Source organism: Mustela erminea, chromosome 15 (assembly GCF_009829155.1).
Source record: "Mustela erminea isolate mMusErm1 chromosome 15, mMusErm1.Pri, whole genome shotgun sequence".
NCBI lineage: Eukaryota > Metazoa > Chordata > Mammalia > Carnivora > Mustelidae > Mustela > Mustela erminea.
In genome coordinates this window covers 31,897,700-31,902,593 of record NC_045628.1, presented here as the reverse complement: position 1 = coordinate 31,902,593, position 4,894 = coordinate 31,897,700, and positions in this window count along the sequence as shown.

Here is a 4,894-nt window from a genome sequence, read left to right as displayed (position 1 = left end):
CGTGATTGGCTTTTGTCCCTCGGATTACTTCACTGGCCTAGCTGCGGGTGGGGTGGGGATGCTTTCCGTTATCACGCTGCCACCGACCAACTCCGGCTCTCAGCTGACTACGGGGTACCTTCGCAGCCGGTCTTCCTTCTTTCCTCCTCCGCATTTCACATGCCTTCTCCGCAGTATCTAAGGCGATTTTTTTTTTTTTTCCTCGCCAACTTTTTATTTTGAAAAACTTGAAATTTTTTGGAGAAAAGTTGCAAAAGTAGTTCAATCAACATCCGTGTACCCTTCATCTAGATTCATCAACTTAACATTTTATCCATTTGCTTTACCTCTAGCTACATATACGGTCATGACGGCGCTTCATCTCTAAATACTTGAGCATATAGCGCCTTAAAACAAAGACATTTCCTAAATCATCACAATACTACGACACTCAGGAGATTTAATATTGACAAAATACTATGATCTAACACGTGGGCCAAATTCAAATATCAGTGGTCTCAATATTCTTTAGAACTGTTCCCCATGTTAACCCACCGCCAGAATCTAATCAAGAATTACCGTTGAATTTGGTTATCATTTCTGCTCCATCTCTTCCAATCTAGGACTGCACCGGCGAAATGTCCTTGGGACTGCATTGGTTCTTTGTTGGAGGCTCTCCAGGAGGATCCGTTTTCCACTTGTTGCCAGAACTCGGTCCTACGCAGGTCCCACTTCCTTGCTGGTTTTTGGATGTGGGGTTCTTTGTGTCAGAGACATCAGCATTCCTTGTGGTCCTCTTCATCTTCAAAACCATTAATAGCAGGTTAAGTCCTCCTCAAACCTTGAATCTCTGATCTCCCCTTCTGCATTATCTCTCCTCTGCTGTCTTCTCACTAGTCTCTTGAGTCCCGCTTTAGAATGTTCTGTTCTTAAGATCTTAAATCATTATATCGAGCATTCTCACATAATCCAGGATAATCTCTACCTCTTAAGGTCCATAATCATAATTATATCTGCAAAATCAGTGCAGAGAAGTACCCAGATTAGTACTTGATTAAATAATCAGTGGATGAGACTCTTGGGGGGAGGAGCATCTTTAAAATTCTGCCACTGAAAACAGCTCTCACAGGATTGCTGGAGAACTACATTGTTTTAATGAATGTAAAACTTCTAGAATCATGCCTGGCATGTAACACTGAGAATCTGTGCCAAAAAGCCACTGACTCGAGGTTATTGGACATAATTAAAAGTACTAACTGGCTTGGGAACATAGTCCCTGAATTAACCCAGTTATTTCTTTCTTATGAAAGAAAGTCCAGAAAAATAGAACACTATGAGACATCCCACTGGTATGTCAATTCCATTTGTCAGGGATTATTTCTCTGAAGCTCTTGGTTGCCATCAGATGATGCTCCCTGGCGGCATTGTGCTCCATACCAGGCTGCACGTGCGTTGCCATCAGATGATGCTCCCTGGCGGCATTGTGCTCCATACCAGGCTGCATGTGCGTGTGCACACACGCACACCCCCCACCCCCCACCCCCCCTTAATTACATAAAAATATTTCTGAAAAGTGGAAAGATAACATATATTAAAAAGTTAATTTTGTTTTTCTGTATCTTTCCTGCATTCCTTTTATTTTTTTAAAGGTTTTTAAAATTTATTAATTTGACAGAGAGAGAGCATGCACAAGCAGGGGGGAGTGGGAGAGTAATAGGCAAGCTCCCCACTGAGCAGGGAGCCCAATGTGTAGCTTGATCCCAGGACCCTGGGATCATGACCTGAGCTGAAGGCCCCTGCTTAATGGAGTGAGCCACCCAGGCTCCCCTTTCACGAATTTCTTTTAGAACTGTTTTTGTTTTTTTTTTCTTTAGACATTAGTGCTTCTTTTCAAAAATTGAAAAATTTGGGGAGAGTAAAATGTCTATCGTGTTTAGGCCAATGTCTGCCAGTTGTTAATCTTGTTTTGTGCTCCTGACACTTCAGCACGTTTGACCAACTGTTTACATTTTTTTTTCAAGATTTTATTTATGTATTTGACAGACAGAGATCACAAGTAGGCAGAGAGGCAGGCAGAGAGAGAAGAGGAAGCAGGCTCCCCGTGGAGCAGAGAGCCAGATGCGGGGCTCGATCCCAGGACCCTGGGATCATGACCTGAGCCGAAGGCAGAGGCTTTAACCCACTGAGCCACCCAGGGGCCCTCAACTGTTTACTTTTAAGACCTCCATCTTATTCAAGATCAGAACTTACGCAAGTTTCAGACTTGGAAAACACAGATTTTATGAATAGAGTAAAAAATGCTAAAATTCAAGATGTACAGCCATAACTTTTGTTTTGTTTATATTTATTTTTTGTGATTATGTGTTAAGTAGGACCTATAAGTAAGAAAACATGTTTTGGAGTTCCTAGCCAAACAAACAAAACCAGCACTGACAGATGTGTAGGAGGATGTCCCCAGAACTATGGCATGAACTCTGACCTCTGTAGGTGTAATGGAGAAAACAAAACTGATACACATGAAGCAAGAAGTACTTCAATCGAAGCTTTTATTTTAGGGCTTTTCCGTGCCAAGCGACATTAACCCAGCTCAAAGTAGCCTGAGCAAAATAGCAAAATCATCCTGTCACGGGGTGATCTCTGAAATGCAGGGGTGGAGCCAAGTGCAGGAATCTCACAGAAGTGTGAGATTTTAATAGCAAAATTAAAATCTCTGTTTCTCAGCTGTGGTCTGATTCAGTTTGTCTGTCTGTTGGCTTATTCTCTTGGGTTTCTCCATATGTTGTAGAAGAGAGTCTCTGCCCATAGATGTATGACTGCTAGCACCGCTGAGGTCATAGCCTGTGGCTCGTGATCCAAAGGGAAAGAGGAAGCTGCTCTTCTATCTCAATTTTTTTTTTTAAGATTTTATTTTATTTTAGAGTGAGAGCACACATGCACACATGTGAAAGGGAGGGGGTGCAAGGCACACCGAGGAGGAGGGAAAAGCAGTGAGGGAAGAATCTCCAGCACACAGACCCCCACACTGGGCTCACTCTCACAACCCTGGATCACGACCTGAGCCAAAACCAAGAGTCAGAAACTTAACTGACAGAGCCACCTGGACACCCCCTTTCATCTCAATTCTTTTTTCTTTTCTTTTCTTTTCTTTTTTTTTCCAATATAATGTATTATTTGCCCCAGGAGTACAGGTCTGTGACTCATCAGGCTTACACATTTCACAGCACTCACCATAGCACATGCCCTCCCCAATGTCCATAACCCAGCCACCCTAACCCTACCTCCCCACGACCCAGCAAACCCTCAGTTTGTTTCATGAGATTAAGAGTCTCTTACGGTTTGTCTCCCTCCCAATCCCATCTTGTTTCATTTTTTTCCCTCCCTAACCCCCATGACCTTCCATACTGCTTCTCAAGTTCCTCATATCAGAGAGTCCATCTCAATTATTAAAAGGAGACTTTGATTTGCCTATTTGGGTCATATGCCCACCCCTTGGACCAATACTGTGTCTAGGGCGATGCATTACTATTTTTTCCCTCTGCCCCCTATTGTGGCCATGAGAGGTAGAATTGTGTAACTGGCAGTCAGTAGCAACAAAAGGGATAAGAACACATACCCTTCGGGAGACAGAGGTGAGGATGATGCATCAAAACTTAGATGAAAAGGTAGTGAAGGAACAAAAACAATAAATGTCCACTAAATACATTTACTAATGCTATACTATACAATTGGTAGATATAATAGGCAAAAATAATAGCCTCCTAAAGATGTGTTAAAAGATAAACCAAGTAAGGCCTGTTAAAAATTTTTAGAGTTTATTTGAACAAAGAAATCGATTCCTATCAGGCAGTGCCAAGCCAGAAATGGCTAGGAAGGCTCCACTCACAGGAACTCAAGAAGAGATTTCATAGAGAAATGGGGGAAGCAAAGTAAGGAAGGTATTGATTGGCAATGGCTTAAAGCCTAGTTGGCTGTGCGAGATTTGATTGTCCTTAGCATTTTGACCTTGTAAACTTGAGGCATTTAGAGGTGTGGATTTTGGTTTGCTTCACAGAGGCCACCACAACATTAGAGCCATCCCAGGCAAATGGGTTAATTTGTTTAATTAACAAATAGTCACTTCCCAAACCCCAGAATTTATGAAGTATAGTATGTCACATAGCAAGGAAGGATTAAATTTACAGTTGGAATTAAGTTTGCTAATCCCTGAATCTTAAAATCAGAAGGTGTTCTTGGTTTGCTGAGATGGGCCCCATGTCATCACAAGGGTCCTACTATGTGGAAGATGGTGACAAAGGAGTTGGAGTCACAGAGAAAGTATTAGTGGTGGAGGTCAAGAGGTAAGGAAAGCAGGCAGCTTCTAGAACCTGGAAAAGGAACGGACACGGATTCTCTTACACAAGAGCACAGCCCCGCTGCCACCTTGATTTTAGCCCAGTACAACCCATTTCGGATTTCTGACCTTCAGACTGTAAGATAACAAGTTTACATTGTTTTAAGCCACAAAGTTTGTGGTGGTTTGTTCCAGCAGCCGTGGGAAATTAGGACAGCACCGGAGGCTTTAGAGTTACATAGGCCTGAATCTAAATCTATCTTCTACCACTCAGCTGTGTGACTTCAGTAAAGGCGGCCTTCCTGAACAACAGCTTTCCAATCCATAAAAATGAGGCTATTCATATTTAACTTAGACGGTTTTTACTAACTGTTAAATGAGATCACAACATAGTGAAGTCCCTGAAACATGGTTAAATACTTAATAAATACTGGTTCCTATTATAACCATCATGATATTCAATCCTCAAAAAAAGACTGTAAGTGATCTTTAGCATACATTGTTTCCATTTTAAAGATGAGAAAACTAAAGTTCACAGGGCACCTAAGTGGTTCAGTGCGTTGACCATCTGACTCCTGATATCCA